Source organism: Amblyraja radiata, chromosome 33 (genome assembly GCF_010909765.2).
Source record: "Amblyraja radiata isolate CabotCenter1 chromosome 33, sAmbRad1.1.pri, whole genome shotgun sequence".
Taxonomy (NCBI): domain Eukaryota; kingdom Metazoa; phylum Chordata; class Chondrichthyes; order Rajiformes; family Rajidae; genus Amblyraja; species Amblyraja radiata.
The window spans coordinates 1,649,904-1,668,018 of record NC_045988.1 but is presented as its reverse complement, the minus strand read 5'-3'; the positions used below and the strand labels follow the sequence as shown (position 1 = coordinate 1,668,018).

General features: G+C 47.2%; 1 protein-coding gene across 24 annotated transcripts in view; it reads left to right on the top strand.

The window, feature by feature from the left end:
* Positions 1-18,115, top strand: part of phldb1 (pleckstrin homology like domain family B member 1) — a 229,072-nt gene that overhangs the window by 106,997 nt on the left and 103,960 nt on the right. Inside the window, exon 1 of one of the 24 annotated variants that reach the window (XM_033049609.1) lies at positions 12,401-12,850. The exons of 22 other annotated variants lie outside the window; for them this stretch is intronic. The gene's annotated coding sequence lies outside the window, so the exon portion shown is untranslated. Of the gene's footprint in view, positions 1-12,400; positions 12,941-18,115 lie in introns of those variants that run through there. One more of the 24 variants, XM_033049608.1, reaches the window with a different exon arrangement.

Below are 18,115 nucleotides of genomic sequence, written 5' to 3'. Positions count from 1 at the left end.
GCCCTGACACAGCTCCATTGGGTGGGTGGTAGAGCGGGCACCCAGAGATGACATGGTTGGCTGTCTGTTGTTCTGCTCCACATTCACAGGCTGGGCTCTGGGGGAGGGAGCCCCCATCTCCACACGCTGGCGTTGAAACGCCCAACTCCAGTACCAAGTCTGTTGAGCTTCACCCACGCTCCTCTGGGGAGCTCAGACCCTGGACAGCTTCTATCTGGTGAAGAGATGTAGCTGTGTAATGGAGATGAGGTTGCCTTCCACTCCTGTGACCACTTGGTGGCTATCCAGTGTGCTTTTAATGGTAGACGGGAAGTCAGAACTGCTCTCTAGTTGGTGAGAGGACAGTTTAGTTGCCTGATAACAGCCGGGAAGAAACTGTCCCTGAATCTGGAGGTGTGCGTTTTCACACTTCTGTACCTCTTGCCTGATGGGAGAGGGGAGAAGAGGGAGTGACTGGGGTGAGAGTGGCAATACATAGAATCTGTACACAGCATCTGCAGTTCCTTGTGTCTACAAGCTTAGAGTTGAACGGGGTTTTCAGTGTGAGGGCAGCAAACAGTTCCCGACCAGCATCAGAGAATAGAATAATTATTCATTTTAAATCTAAAGTTTAGTTTAGAGATACAGTTCTGAAACAGGCCCTTCGGCCCATTGAGTCCGTGCTGACCAGCGATCCCCGTACACTAGCACTATCACACACACACACACACACACACACACACACACACACGCACGCACGCACGCACGCACGCACGCACGCACGCACGCACGCAGGCCGAGCGCGGCGCTGCGCGCACGCACGCACACACACACACACACACACACACACACACACACACACACACACACACACCGACACACACACACACACAGACACACACACACACACACCACACACACACACACACACACACACACACACACACACACACACACACACACACACCGACACACACACACACACACACACACACACACACCGACACACACACACACACACACACACACACACGGGACAATTTACAATTAGCCTACAGACCTGTACGTCTTTGGAGTGTGGGAGGAAACTGGAGCACCCGGAGAAAACCCACGCAGGTCACGGGGAGAAGGTACAAACTCCATACAGACAGCGCCCGTAGTCAGGATCAAACCCGGGTCTCTGGCACCGTGAGGCAGCAGCTCTACCCGTTGTGCCACCGTGCCACACAACCCTAACGTTGGTAGATCCTTGCTGAGTAAATGTATTAAAACAAGTGGATGAAATGGAGCTGGTTCTCACACCGGCCATGATCTCATCGAGGGCAGGACAGGCTTGGGAATGCGGGACAGATTCCTGCTGGCATTGCACTCCGCAGGGCAGTGCTATAAAAAACTGAATCAAGCAAGAACCAGGGGAACTGTTAATGATCTACGGCCTGAGCAGATACGATGTTTTTGAACATCTGAACCTACACACTCCCACGCACTGAACACAATTCATGAATAAAATCCCTAATGGAGTCATTACAGATCCCCTCCTGTGGAGACCATTTGAAACACCTTGACCTTGGTGTTAAGATGGAATATTCTCCTTGTCTCATCACCCAGGGTGACAGTTCTCAGCTGGGATATTCACGCTACACTTGATATTTTACATATCACACCAAAGATGATTCTTCCCACACTCTGATCATGGAGTGTGTGTAATTATATCCCCTGGGCCATACATCCTGCGATAAGTCATGAGCAAGCCTGGCTTCTTCTCCCTGTCATTAGTGCAGGCTGTGTAACTAAAGATACAGGCAGGGATTGTCAGCGCGATGAGGGAGGCGTTGATGGGAATGTCACCGTCACTGGGCGCTCGTTCCACCCAGTGTGAAACAGCCCCAGTCAGCCCTAAAACAAACGTCACCCCTTTTAGTTTTGGGTCGAGACCCTTCTTCAGATTATCCCTAGTGTGTGGGTTAGTGCTGTTGGACGGAGTGATCGCTTGTTGGTATGGACTTGGTGGGCCTGTTTCCACACTGTATCTCTAAAGCCTGTGGAGTCTAATCTACACCCATGACCCGGATTGTTAAGGGCTTGGACACACTAGAGGCAGGAAACATGTTCCCGATGCTGGGGGAGTCCAGAACCAGGGGCCACACACAGTTTAAGAATAAGGAGTAAGCCATTTGGAACGGAGACGAGGAAACACGTTTTCTCACAGAGAGTGGTGAGTCTGTGGAATTCTCTGTGGAGGCAGGTTCTCTGGATGCTTTCAAGAGAGAGCTAGTTAGGGCTCTTAAAAATAGCAGAGTCAGGGGATATGGGGAAAAGGCAGGAACGGGGTACTGATTGGGGATGATCACATTGAATGGCGGTGCTGGCTCGAAGGGCCGAATGGCCTACTCCTGCACCTATTGTCTATTGTCTATTGACCCTGAAACAAACTGTGAATTTGTCTGGTGGGGAGACAACTGAAGAGGAAGGAGGATAAGACCAGGGGGAGGGAGGGGTGGATATTCCTGGTTATGGCAGCCTGTGGCGAGATATATGTCACTTCTGAGTGACACATTGAGCTATAAATAACGTGTGGTGAAACGCAACAATAATGAGTAGTGAGCCCATGGGTTGATTGTTGGTTTGACATAATCGAGCAGTTTCTATTTTGAAGGAGCCACTGCTCGCTGTTTAATCCAAAATTATAATTAAAAGCATTTATCCCTTTAGGAAGAAAGCTCACACAGTACCTCCGGCAGCAGTGAGTCCCCAACTGTATGCCTGACCTCCTGATTGAATATTACTGATTGTATGTCTCGTTGTCAGCTTCCCCTCAGCTAACAATCAACCATTCTACTTTTCCTTGAGCATTATCTGCTTTGATCTGTCGTTTTCACACCTTACCCTTCCACATATCTCTAGTCTCCCTCTCCCCCGACTCTCAGTCTGAAGAAGGGTCTCGACACGAAACTTCTTCACCCATTCCTTCTCTCCAGAGAGATGCTGCCTGTCCAGCATTTTGTGTCCATCTTCGGTGTAAACCAGCATCTGCAGTTCCTCCCTGCACCCCTTAAGTTTGTTGTCGTTACAGATGAGATCTTTAAGTTAGATGAAGAAAGTTCCTCGGTTCTGGGAACACATTTCCCATTGAATGCCCTCTGTTCCCATCTGAAAGATGTCCCCATCTCTCCCCTCCTAATGGAGACACAAGGGGAAAATCTGTTTTTGGTTGTTTGTGTCAAATCTGCCCGGGTCTCTGGCGCTGCGAGCGCTGTATGGCAGCAACTCTACCGCTGCGCCAACGTGGCTGGTCTGAGGAAGAGCGGAATGGAAGGAGATGCTGGTCTGGTGAGATGGTGCAAGCAGGTTCTACGCAGCAGGAACACAAGCCGCTGGCCCACTTTGCCAGCTCTATGTCTGAAATAGAGACTGAATTAGTAAAGGCGTTAGCAGAGAAAGTCGTTGGAAGGGTGGGGCTGGAGGAGATGGTCGTGTGGACAAGCAGATCGGGCCCAAAGGAGAATGTAGAAGGGTGTGGCTAAACAGACAACCACAGAGGGAGGTAGCCTGTCAGGAACAGATCAAAGAGTTCTTTATGAGCCCAGCTACAGTATTTTAAAAATAAACTTTTACATTTGATCCTTCATCTTAGCGACTGATGTAAGGAAGGCTCGCTTTATTACACAGAACGCAGACTCAATAAGGCAGATGAAAGCGTCCTGGCTCCTCAGATATTAATTGCCACCAGATGAAGCCATTCTGTTGGGCATTGGGATTACACAGGGACCTGAGTGACTCAGACCAAGATTCAACACCAGTTCACCTTGAAGCTTTTAAGAAGGAACTGTAGATGCTGGAAAATCGAAGGTAGACAAAAATGCTGGAGAAACTCAGCGGGTGCAGCAGCATCTATGGAGCGAAGGAAATAGGCAACGTTTCGGGACAAAACCCTGAAGGGAAATAGGCAACGTTTCGGGCCGAAACCCGTAAGGGTTTCGGCCCGAAACGTTGCCTATTTCCTTTGCTCCATAGATGCTGCTGCACCTGCTGAGTTTCTCCAGCATTTTTGTCCACCTTGAAGCTTTGCTCCACGCCCAGCAACAGGGCTAGCGTTGCTATCCCTTTGTGAGTGGATGTGGTGTATTTGGGAATGTTATGCTTACAAGGGGGTGTTTAGCAACAACATTCGGAAGATGTTGCACATGCAGACGGACACAAAGTGCTGGAGTAACTCAGCGGGACAGGCAGCATCGCTGGTAACGTTTTGGGTCGAGACCCTTCTTCAGACTTGATCCGAAGCATCACCCATTCCTTCTCTCCAGAGATGCTGCCTGCCCCACTGAGTTAGACAATAGACAATAGGTGCAGGAGTAGTCCATTCGGCCCATCGAGCCAGCACCACCATGGCTGACCATCCACAATCAGTACCCCGTTCCTGCCTTCTCCCCATATCCCCTGACTCCGCTATCTTTAAGAGCCCTATCTAGCTCTCTCTTGAAAGCATCCAGAGAATCTGCCTCCACCTCCCTCTGAGGCAGAGAATTCCACAGACTCACAACTCTCTGTGATAAAAAGTCTATCCTCGTCTCCGTTCTAAATGGCTTACCCCTTATTCTTAAGTTACTCCAACATTTGTGTCTATCTTCGGATAAGCAGCATCTGCAGTTCCTTTGCATCCAATCAGAAGATGTGGTTCATACTATGGTTACAGAAGCTTCCTCTTGCCAACAAAGACCAGGAATTCACTGCCCTGGGTCGTGCTGGCAGAGGGGGGCATTCTCATGTTTATTTGATTGTGTGTTCAGTAAACCAAGCTGACATCCCGCGCTCGTAACAAGGAGTCTGGTATTGTCTGTGTTCCTTTTCTAACAAATGAGCAGGTCTTACAGAGGATTCGCCAACATTTTGATGTGAGAATGTACTAAGCATTTACAGCCCGCTTTGTTGGGAATTCCAGAGATTCTTAACCCCCTAAGAAACGTCTCCTCAGTTCTAAATAGCTGCCTCCTTATCTGAGATGTCAACCCTGGTTCTATGTTCTCTAGACACAGGATATTACTTTCACATTTCATTAAATTGAAGCTCTCTTGGAAGAAATAAGTTGCAAAATTACTTCAATGGGCAGTTAGAGGGGGGGGGGGGGGGGTTATAGAATGTGAATCTTCAAATATTTTTAAAGAAGCAGATAGATCCTTGATAGCAAGGAAGTCAAATGTTATGAGGGACAGCTACACAATGCTGGAGAAACTCAGTGGGACAGGCAGCATCTCTGGAGAGAAGGAATGGGTGACGTTTCGGATCGGGACCCTTCAGACCTGAAACCAAAACGTCAGCCATTCCTTCTATCCGGAGATGCTGCCTGTCCCGCTGAGTTACTCCAGCATTTTGTGTCTATCTTCGGTGTAAACCAGCATCTGCACATGTTACCAGGGATAAGCAGGAATTGCAGAATTAATGTTGCAATCGGTTAATCAATGATCTTATTAAATTGTGGATCAGGTTTGAAGGACCAAATGCCTTTACTTCTGCTCCTGATTCATGTGTTGATCAGTTCAGTTTAGTTTATTGTCACGTGTACCGAGGTACAGTGAAAAACCTTTCTTGCGTGCTAACCAGTCAGCGGAAAGCAAATACATGATTACAATCGAGCCATTCACATGCATGATTAGGGAATAACTTTTCAATTGACAATAGACATTAGGTGCAGGAGTAGACGCCGCTATTTTTAAGAGCCCTATCTAGCTCTCTCTTGAAAGCATCCAGAGAACCGGCCTCCACCGCCCTCTGAGGCAGAGAATTCCACAGACTCACCACTCTCTGTGAGAAAAAGTGTTTCCTCGTCTCCGTTCTAAATGGCTTACTCCTTATTCTTAAACAGTGGCCCCTGGTTCTGGATTCCCCCCACATCGGGAACATGTTTCCTGCCTCTAGCGTGTCCAAGCTCTTTTCGTGCAATGTAAAGCCAGTAAAGTCCAATCTAAGATAGTCTGAAGTTCCCCGATCAGGTAGATAGTTATTCAGGACTGCTCTCTGCTTGTGGTGGGATGGTTCAGTTGCTTGATCACAGCTGGGAGGAAGCTAAGGAAGAAACTGGCTTCTACGGTATTTATGGTAAGGGTAATGTGGATATTTACAGTAACAAGAATGTGTTCCTCCTTATTTGAATTGATTCAGACTCACTCTGTGTGAGGTTTTGACACGTTGCCTTCTCTCACTGATTGCCTTTGGCAGCTCTCTCGTTGAGATGGCTTTGGTTTCTGACAGCTCTTGTTCCTTATCAACCAATGTTCACTCCCAGCCCACAGGTTAGGCTTCAGCTGAGCAGGTTAATGGCTGAATATCCACATACACAGTGACTGGCCTTCACCTCAGCTCCATGGCCCCACACTGCTCCACCTCACCACAACTATCCATAACTATGTCGATGTTTTGAAAAGAATTAGAATAAGTATTTCAAAAAAAGAAACAATTTTAATGACTCCAAGCCAAGAGCAGGACAATGGAGCTGGGGGCAGAACTGATAAGTAATTCAGACCTGAAACTCTTTCTGTCAAGTTTAGACGTTAGAGATACAGCATAGAAACAGGCCCTTTGGCCCACAGGGTCCATGCTGCCCCATGCACTAACATTATCCTACACACACTAGGGACAGCTAACTATTTTCCCGAATCCAATTAACCGACAAATCTGTGGAGTGTGGGAGGAAACCGGAGCACCCGGAGAAAACCCACGCAGGTCACGGGGAGAACGTACAAACTCCGTACAGACAGCACCAGTAGTCAGGATGGAACCCGGGTCTCTGGCGCTGTGAGGCAGCGATTCTACTGTTGAGCCGCCTGCTCTGTGAAATTGTTTGACTCTATCGATCTCAGTCTCCACAGCCTTTTGAGGAGTGAGTGCCTCATTCCCTCTGTCCCTTCTCAGTCCCACTGGGGTGCGCACTGCAGCCCTTATCAAAGAACCCACTGATTAATGCCCCTGTTCCACTTAGGAAACCTGAACGGAAACCTCTGGAGACTTTGCGCCCCACCCAAGGTTTCCGTGCGGTTCCCAGAGGTTCCCGGAGGTTTTTGTCAGTCTCCCTACCTGCTTCCACTACCTGCAACCTCCGGCAACCACCTGCAACCTCCGGGAACCGCACGGAAACCTTGGGTGGGGCGCAAAGTCTCCAGAGGTTTCCGTTCAGGTTTCCTAAGTGGGACAGGGGCATAAAGGTTTTCACTGTACCACGGTACTCGTGACAATAAACCAAACTGTAAAACTGTGATGGCCCTACTTCCAAGGAACTCCAAATCTGTTCCACGCCCAAGATGTAAATGTAATCAGAGCTTACTTACTGCACTGATCGCTAACCTTTCAGTGGTTTAGTTATGCTTAGAGTAAATCATTAACTCATGTTTTAATATTTTACAGAACTGGTTTTGACAACCTGATAAGATTCCAGTTAAATTGAGGATTGGAATATAATGGCGGTAGATATTTAGTTACAGTACAAATGATTCTTCCCTGAGTTCTGGTCCATCCCTGAAGGAGCTGGGAACCACAGTGGCCCAGATGTTGATGGCATCTTGTCCAGGACCCAGCTCGGTGGGACTGTGCGTACAAAAGGGTAGCCATGGGAGGATGTCAGTGGATCAGGCAGCAGTTGTGGAGAGAAGTAGCAGTCGTGTTTTGAGTTGAGACCCTTCATCTGGAGTCAGTGTGAAGATCAGTAGGGAGTGGTGGGGCAGGAACTAGCAACCGGTAGGTCGATCAGTCCGAAGAAGGGTCTCAACCCGAAATGTCGCCCATTCCTTCTCTCCAGAGCTGCTGCCTGTCCTGCTGAGTTACTCCAGTATTTTGTGTTTAAGAAGGAACTGCAGATGCTGGAAAAATCGAAGGTAGACAAGAATGCTAGGGGAACTAGCGGGTGAGGCAGCATCTATGGAGCGAAGGAATAGGTGACGTTTCGGGTCGAGACCCTTCTTCAGACTGATGTGGGGATGGGGTTTCTCCAGCATTTTGTGTCTACCTTTTGTTTAAACCAGCATCTGCAGTTCTTTCCTACACAACCAGGAGGTGGATATAGGTGTGTCTGGGTCCACAGATGATGCTTGATCCGCGGAGTCCTCCAGTACCTCCCCTTTTCTTCCTCCGGATTCCAAAGTCTGTGTCAGAAGGAACTGCAGATGCTGGTTTATACCAAAGATAGACACAAAATGCTGGAGTAACTCAGCGGGTCAGGCAGCATCTCTGGAGAAAAAGGATGGGTGACATTTTGGGTTGGAACCCTTCTTCAGTCTGAAGGATTCCGACCCGAAACGTCAACTATTCTTTTTCTCCAGAGGTGCTGCCTGACCTGCGGAGATACTCCGGCATTTTGTATCTGAATGCAGTGTCCATCAAAGATCCTCTAGCGAGCAAGATAGTCCACTCGACATAAAAGACGTAGTACGGTCATGGGCAGATTCATGGGTCATTTTCGGCCCCATTTCCGTAACCGGCTTCCGTCTCCACACCAAAGATCCCGTAGCGGAGCAAAGATACTAGCGCGGAGACGGAAGCCGGTTACGGAAACATCCTCGTAAAAATAAAAGTTATTTGATAAAAATCATCTCCTCATTTTCAGAATTATAATTTATTAACACAAACTGTTCCCCCGCAACGTTGATTACACTGCGGGTCGGGTCGGGTCCTGTTACTGAAATGGATGAAAAAAAGGCCCACGTTCCGCTCCGTTGCGTACTACACGTCAGCCCATTGCATTTAGCAGGAGTGGTCTATCTTGCTCCGCTATAGGATCTTTGGTGTCTATTGTATTCCCAACATTGACCTGATGACCTCACATTGCCAAGGTGATGAATTTAACATGAAGGCTGTGTTTCAGCTATCTTGACAAATTTAACAAATGAACAGATTGAAACAGAAGGGTGCCAATTTATATTCCTACAGCTTCCGCTTACCCAATGTTCAAAATGCAATGCTTAAGGAAAACAAAAGGATTGGAGAAGGTTTCCCTTCCAGTGGGATCTGTCACCATTCCCAAAACATCTCCTAGCTGAATGGAACAGGTTTTAAAGGCAGGCACTGTGAAAATCTAGAGAAACTTGGCAGCAATGTTTACAAGCAAGACGCCATCAACAGCAAAGGATACTCCTGATTCAATTTGATTCCATGATATTGATTGAAGGGTAATTGTTGACAAGAACTCTGTGGACCTTGTGATAAATGTCTAGCCCAAAAGGCAACTATAACACACTCCTTAGTCTCCTGCATAAAACTTTATAGATTTTGGAATGATATTTTTGAAATATTTACAAAATTATTCAAGACAAGAATGGAACCTAATACTGAAATGATTATATTTGGCGTAATGGAAGATGGGAATAAATTGAACACATCTCAAAATCTATTCCTTAACTATGGTTTAATAATAGCAAAAAAATTAATTCTTAAATTTTGGAAGGGTACATCAATACCAACGCTTAAAATGTGGATTGCAAGTATGTTGGACACCGCTCATCTTGAGGAAATGCGATTCCTCCTAATGGATAAATCAGACCAATTCATAACGAGTTGGTCTCCATTCGTCGTTTTTTTGGAATCATATGGTGCAACACAATTGTAAAAAATAACTGTTTCAGGACTGGACGAGGGTTGGTCAAGACTATAAATAATGATCTCCTCTTTTTTTTTTTCTTTTCTTCTCTCTATTCTCTCTCTCAACTTTTTTCATTTACTCGTTTTCTTTTTTCACACACTATATATTTCACATCTTTCTATCCTTTACTATCTAACTTCTTTTTCTTATTCTAATCTTTTTTCAGTGTAACAAAAAAAAAAAAAGAAGTTGTACATAAAATGTATTATGAAAATATATATTAGGCACTTTGGTGCCATATGACTGTACTTACTTCTAATAAAATAAAATATTAAAAAAAAAAAAAAAAAAAAGAACTCTGTGGAGAATTTGCAAACTCCACTTCAAATAAAGAGTTGTGACCTTTTACATCCACCTCTTGTAGACTGACAGGGCTTCACCTTAGCATTTCATCTGCAAGGCTGTATAGAACTAAGGGCAGCTCGATGGTGCAGCGGTAGTTTTGCTGCTTTACGATGCCAGAGACCTGGGCTTGACCCCGACTACGGGTGCTGTCTGTGCGGAGTTTGCACGTTCTCCCCGTGACCTGCGTTGGTTTTCTCCGAGATCCGGTTTCTCCGGTTTCCCCCCACATTCCAAAGACGTACAGGTTTGTAGGTTGATTGGCTTGGTGTAATTGTAAAGAATTGTCCCTAGTGTGTGTAGGACAGCATTAGGGTGCGGACTCGGTGGGCCGAATGGCCTGTTTCCGCACTGTATCACTAAACTAAACAAAACTACTTTGGGAGCGTCTTCCTGGGTTTGTTGTGTGGTCTGAAGTGATTGCCACAGGCTCATTATTCCCAGTAGCCACTTCATGTGTAACGTGCTTCAGTAGATTCTGGACCCTAGTGGTGGAGCAGGATTTCCAGATTAGTTTAGTTTATTATCACGAGGTGCAGTGAGAAGCTTTTGTTGCCTGCTATCCAGACAGCAGAAAGACAATACTTCATTACAATTGATCCATTTACAGTGTATAGACACATGATAAGGGAATAATGTTTCGTGCAAGGTAAAGCCAGCAAAGTCCAATCAAGGATAGTCCAAGGGGAACCAAAGAGGTGGATAGTAGTTCAGCTCTGCTCTCTGGTTGTGGTAAAGTACCAGGTTCCTACAGACTGCATTGGTAAGCCCGGCTGCCTGTACCTCTATAACTGGGTGTGATGCATGCGCTAGAATGGAGAAACATTTCAGCTGGAACTTACCCTGAGAAAGCTCACGAGTTCATAAGTGATAGGACCAGAATTAGGCCATTCGGCCCATCAAGTCTACTCCGCCATTCAATCATGGATGATCTATCTCTCCCTCCTAACCCCATTCTCTGCCTTCTCTGCATAACCGGTAAAAATATCCACTGACTTGGCCTCCACAGCCCTCTGGGGGGGGGGGGGGGGGGGGGGGAAGAAGAATGTCTGAAGAATGTCAGAATTTGACATGAAGATTGCTGGTGTTTTATGATTGGGGTAACTGGGGTAACCAATAAACCAACCAGGGTTCCAGATGGATGGAAGGTGAATGGAGTTGAATCAGGAATTAGTGTTGCAATTGATCATGTCAATATGTTCAGATAAGTCCAAACATGGGACCCTTCCAACCGTGGGAGAGTCTGTGAAGTAAAACCAACCCTCAGATGAAGGAGTGAAGTGGTTTCCTTGTGGTCTGTAGTCTGGGTTGCATTGTCTGACTCATGGTCTGACTAGTCTTAAGTGTGCCATTAACAGAAGGGATGTGCGCATGGACCTGTTGATGTTCTGATGTGGTTGATAACGCCTTACGTTTGAGTAAGATCCAATATCAAGTGTCTTAAGTGAACGTGAAGAGACTCGCGTGACTAAACGGCCCCATCTTTCCCATGTTCCCAATTGACACCAGAGAACGTGGTTTCTAGTTTTAAGCGGTATAGTACTTCTCCGTTCTCCCACACAAAGTACATCCATTTATTTGTTAGAGAATAGAAGGAACGAAAGAAAGAAAAACATAATATAAATAAAATGAAACTATCGGGCGAGTTTGGTTGGTTTTCTGTTTGTAGCGCTTCATTGAATCCTTCGGAGATTGCCTGAACCCACCTCACCCATGGGTTAGGGTCTGAAGAAGGGTCTCGACTCGGAACATCACCCATTCCTTCTCTCCACAGATGCTGCCTGTCCCGCTGAGTTACTCCAGCGTTTTGTGTCTATCCTCGGGTTAAACCAGCATCTGCAGTTCCTCCCTACACACTCACCATGGATGTGTAACGTGTCTCCAAAGTTCCCTCACTACTGAGTCCTCACATTACTCCTCGACGAACCATTACTTCCCATCAAAGAGGGTGACCACAACTGTAAATCTGTCTCGCCAGAGGACGGGTTGCCCTGGATACAGCCTTTGCTTATATCCTAATTCCAGAAATACTTGGCAATTATTGTCCTCTTTATTAGAGATTCCTCAACAACCCCCCTCACAGTTTCTCTCTCCCTCTTTGTTCATCTTTGTGTCTCTCTGAGTCTCTGTCTTGTTGCTTCCCAGATGTCTCGGTGCGCGCAGTGTACCTGAACCGAGCCTCTATGTGCCGGCGTGTCCCCCCTCGTTCACCCACGTGTATCTATCTATCTGCGCCTTTGTCTCTGTGTGTGTCTCCAAGTACATGCATCTCTCCTCCCTCTCTGGACATCTGTGTGCGTGTCTTTGTCTCTGGTTTAGTGCCTGTAAGTCACTGTATAACAGTTTGTGTGTGTGTGTGAGTGTGAGTGTGTGGGTGTGAGTTCATGTGTGTAACATCTTCCACTCTCTATCTCCCAGCCTCTGAGTGAGTGTTCAGTCGCCGTTGCTGCCCTCTCTCGCTGTCTGACTGTGAGCAGCGATGTATTTGTGATGAGTGTAGGGTAGGGAGGGGGAGGGGGGAGATAGCTGGAGTGCTTTAGGAGTGGGAGCAGATCGCCAGCGAGGTCAGTCAGTGGCTGGCAGTGAAACCGGATCCTTGTGAAGCTCTGAGCAGAGCAGGAGAGGAATGTTCACGGCTGAGCGCGGCGGCGGTGGCGAGGGAGGGCCAGTCCCACTAACACAGCCAGCTGCAAACGACAGGCAGATTTAGCTTCCTCCCCCCTCCCCTCAATCCCTCCCCACCCCCCACCCCTCCAGCCGTTTAAGCAACACACGATCCCAGCCTGTCACTGAAGCAGTGCCGCTGCCGTCTGGAACTACTGGTCGCCGCTACGTGGACTTAAAACTGTTCAACCTAGAGATTGAAGCGTGGGGAGAGAGAGGTTCCGGAGAAACACTGGGGTCGGTGTGAGATCCACTGACCTCTGCTCTAGCCGGGGGCAGCGGAGGGTGCAACCCACCCACGCCGGGCAGCCCGTGTGGGAACGGGGAGACGAGGTGAGAGACCCGTGTACTGATAGATTTACAAGTCTCTCTGCTGCCTCGCTCGCTTTGTTCTTTTGTGCCTTGCCCTCCTCTTTGTGTGTTTCACTGTCTGTCTTTGTGCACCGCTGTGCTCCCACACACATGATACATACACTGCCTGCTTCATTACATGTGACTTATCTATCCGCTGTTTATATGTGTGTTTAAAACCTTGTGTGTGAAAGACTATGTGTGTGTTTAAATCCCCTTGTGTGTGAGAGTGTGTGTTTAAGACCTTGTGTGTGCGAGTGTAAGACTTTGAGTGTGAGTGTGTGTGTTTACTACCGTGTGTGACTGAAAGAGTGTACAAGGCTGTGAGTGTGTTTGTGTGTGTGTGTGTGAGTGTGAGTGTTTGTGTGTGATTGTGTGTGTGTGAGTGTTTGTGTGTGTGTGAGTGTTTGTGTGTGATTGTGTGTGTGAGTGTTTTTGTGTGTGTGTGTGTGATTGTGTGTGTGTGTGTGTGTGTGTTTGTGTGTGTGTGTGTGAGTGTAATTGTGTGTGTGTGTGTGTGTGTGAGTGTTTGTGTATGTGAGTGTTTGTGTATGTGAGTGTTTGTGTATGTGAGTGTTTGTGTGTGTTTGTGTATGTGTGTGATTGTGTGTGATTGTGTGTGTGTGTGTGTGTGATTGTGTGTGTGTGTGTGTGTTTGTGTGTGTGTGTGTACAAGATTCTCTGTGTTTTGCATGTTTAAAACTGATTATGTGTTTGTGCATGTGTGTGATTGCACAAGATTCTCGTGAGACTAATGTATGTGTTTTTGCGTGTAGATGTTTGCAATTGTGTGATTCCGTGCATGCATGTGTCCATGTGTGCGTGTTGCATTTATGGATGCATGTATATCTATCCATGTTTGCTCTTTCTCCAGTTGATTACTTTATCAGTTGGATTTAGCTCTTGGGGCTAATGGAATCAAGGGGTATGGGGAAAAAGCTTGATTTTGGATGGTCAGCCATGATCCTATTGAATGACGGTGCTGGCTCGAAGGGCCGAATGGCCGACTCCTGCACCTATTGTCTATGTTTCTATGTATCAATATGCCTCTTTTACCCGTCCCATCTGACCCTTCCACCATGTATACAGTATCTCTCACTTACTCTCTCCATTCGAGAGTCAAGTCAAGAGAGTTTTATTGTCATGTGTTCCAGGGGACAATGACATTCTTACTTGCTGCAGCACAACAGAATATAGTAAGCATATATACAGAACAGTTCAGTGTGTCTATAGACACATAAATTAACAGATGAAGTGCAATAGGCTGTTATAGTTCAGAGTTTGTTTGAAGTTGTGTCTAATAGTCTGATGGCTGTGGGGAAGTAGCTGTTCCTGAAACTGGATGTTGCAGATTTCAGGCTCCTGAACTTTCTACCTGATGGCAGTGGAGAGATGAGTGTGTGGCCAGGATGGTGTGGGTCCTTGATGATGTTGGCAGCCTTTTTGAGGCAGCGACTGTGATAGATCCCCTCGATGGTGGGGAGGTCAGAGCCGATGATGGACTGGGCAGTGGTCACAACTTTCTGCATTCTTTTCCGCTCCTGGACGCTCAAGTTGCCGTACCAAGCTACGATGCAACCGGTCAGCATGCTCTCTACTGCGCTCTCTACGGACTGTAGAAGTCCGAGAGAGTCCTCCTTGACATACCGACTCTCCGTAATCTTCTCAGGAAGTAGAGGCGCTGATGTGCTTTCTTTATAATTGCATCAGAGTGCTGAGACCAGGAAAGATCTTCGGAAATATGCACGGCCAGGAATTTGAAGCTCTTGACCCTTTCCACCATCGACCCGTTGATATAAACGGGACTGTGGGTCCCCATCCTACCCCTTCCAAAGTCCCCAATCAGTTCCTTGGTTTTGCTGGTGTTGAGAGCCAGGTTATTGTGCTGGCACCATTTGGTCAGTCGGTCGATCTCTCTCCTATACTCTGACTCTTCACCATCAGTGATACGTCAACCAACAGTGGTGATGTTGGCGAACTCAATGATGGAGTTCGCACCATGTCCGGCTACGCAGTCATGGGTATAGAGTGAGTACAGCAGGGGGCTGAGCACGCAACCTTGAGGTGCTCCTGTGCTGATTGTTATCGAGGATGTCACATTTCCACCAATATGGACAGACTGTGGTCTGTGAATGAGGAAGTCCCTCCCTCTCTCTGCATCTCCACCACTTTGTCTCTCCCTCCCTTTATCTGCCTCCACCCCTCTTTGTCCTTTACGTGCCAAACTTTGATTTAGACGTTGGAGCATAAATTCCCAGGGTGTGGAGAGGAACTATTTCCCATTTTGTTGGGGCAGACTAGTGATGCTGAGAGTTGCCTGAAGCTTTGATGTTGGAAATGTGATCCTTGTAACTCACTGAAGCGGGTTTCCCCACTCCGATCAAACAACAAATGATCCCAACATCCAACCAATCCAAAACTGAGCTCAACAACAAAAGGAACATGCGCACATAAGTGGCCCTGACATCAATTTGATTACCAGCTCCTCATATTTAGCTTGGGCAGCTTACACCCCAGCGGTATGAACATTGACTTCTCCAACTTCAAGTAAACCTTGCTTTCCCTCTCTCTACATCCCCTCCCCCACCTTTCCAGTTCTCCCACCAGTCTTACTGTCTCCAACTACATTCTATCTCTGTCCCACCCACTCCCCCGACATCAGTCTGAAGAAGGGTCTTGACCCGAAACGTCACCCTTCCCTCCAGAGATGCTGCCTGTCCCGCTGAGTTACTCCAGCATTTTGTGTCTACCATCAATTTGATTAGTACGGGTGTCAGGGTTATGGGGAGAAGGCAGGAGAATGGGTTTAGGAGGGAGAGATAGATCAGCCATGATTGAATGGCGATGTAGACTTGATGGGCCGAATGGCCTAATTCTACTCCTATCACTGATGATCTTATAATTTTCAAACAGACGAGATTATTTATTTCACTCATTTTCAAAAGTGTAGCTATAATGAAAATGGAATTCTGTGGAATTCTCTGCCTCAGTGGGCGGTGGAGGCGGGTTCTCTGGATACTTTCAAGAGAGAGCTAGATAGGGCTCTTAAAAATAGCGGAGTCAGGGGATATGGGGAGAAGGCAGGAACGGGGTACTGATTGGGGATGATCAGCCATGATAACATTGAATGGCGATGCTGGCTCGAAGGGCCGAATGGCCTACTCCTGCACCTATTGTCTATTGAAATGGTCCTGTCAATATGTCAGGATATCAAACTGCTTCATACCTCGTGACTTAGTGCGTCTGCACCTTTATTGGGAACTTCCTCACTGTATGGTCTTGTTGTTGGGAACATCCTGTTTGGGCCACACTGTACAAGACCCCACTGTTTGACACTATGGTTGGGATTATCATAGTGAGACACAATAGTTAACATCACAAACTGTGTGACCACCATGGTTGGGTTCCTTACAAGATGGTTCCATTGTGGGGATGATTGGTGTGTGATGATGTTGTCGGGATCTCCTCAAGATGACACCATTGTTGGCATTCCCATGGTGTGGCCCATGTTAGGACACAAGGTGGCTTCATTCACCGAACTGATTCACTTGTACTGATAGCGGTGAATAACTGGACTAAAGCAGGGATCGAGAACCCTGGGTCTCTACCTCAGTTCTAAATTTCATTCAGACTTCGGTCTGGATGACAATAAAAGGCTATTCTATTCTAGTTCGAGACTACAGGACACCTACTCCAACATTGAAGGGCCTTGCTATCTGTTCTGTGATCATAGGCACACACATAGTACAAAGGCAGCATCAAGAGCTGACAATTCTAAGTACCTGTAGATACAAAGGACTGCAGATGCTGGTTTATCCACACAAGGACACCAAGTGCTGGAATAACTCAGCGGGTCAGGCAGCATCTCTGGAGAACATCTATATGTAACTCAGCAGGACAGGCAGCATCTCTGGAGAGAAGGAATGGGTGACATTTTGGGTCGAGGCCCTTCTTCAGACTGCTGAACTCACCCATTCCTTCTCTCCAGAGATGCTGCCTGCCCAGCTGAGTTACTCCAGCTCTTTGGGTCCAATTCGATATGCCTGTTGTAAATATATTTTACATCTGGCTATTTTGTGTGGGGCATGTTGTTTGAGCAGTAAATGGTTCAAAAATTGTTATATTTCTATAGCTTCCAGTCGGAACTGTATAAAAGTGTCAGGGGGTTTAGGTTCAGCCATACAAGTGTCCTTCTGCCCACTGTGACTCCAGGCAGGGTTCCCATTGTAAGGGAACTCTCACTTTAACATTAGTCTCGGAAGTTCCTCCTCCCTCTCAGATCAGAATGAAAGATCACAACACACAATTGTGTGGATGGGGAGGGGCGTTACCTCTGGGTGTCTAAGGTCAATGTTCATCCTCCATCAGGAAGGCAGATCTCTTGGCCAGGTTGTTGTCTGCCTGCTCTATGTGGATGTTTACAGCGCACAAGGTGCCTGGGGCACGTCCTATATATATTACAGACACAACACTATCTCTTCAGAGTACTACTCAACTGTAGATGGACTGGCTCCAGGGCGGAACGGTGGCGCAGCGGTAGAGTTGCTGCCTCACAGCGCCAGAGACCCGGGTTCAATCCTGACTACGGGTGCTGTCTGTGCGGAGTTTGTACGTTCTCCCCGTGACTGCGTGGGATTTCTCCGGGTGCTCTGGTTTCCTACCACATTCCAAAGGCGTACAGATTTCTATGTTAATTGGCTTTGGTACAGAATGTAAATTGTCCCTCGTGTGTGTGTAGGGTAGTGCTAGTGTGCGGGGATCGCTGGTCTGCTTGGACTCGGTGGGACAAGGAGCCTGTTTCTGCTCGGTAATACTAAAGTAAACCAGACACTGCAGTTATCTGTTCCAACTGACCAGGAGGCTCCCACACACCACACATGCACCTACAAGCTACAACCTGACCCTACCTGCCTTGACTCACACTGCAAATCTGCAAGTACAGCTCCCCCCAGCTTCTAATGAGCTGGAGATGGACACAAGATGTTGGAGTAACTCTGCGGGACAGGCAGCATCTCTGGAGAGAAGGAATGGGTAACGTTCAAGATTCAAGTGAGTTTATTGTCATGTGTCCCTGATAGGACAATGACATTCTTGCTTTGCTTCAGCACACAGAACATAGTCGGCATTGACTACAAAACAGATCAGTGTGTCCATATA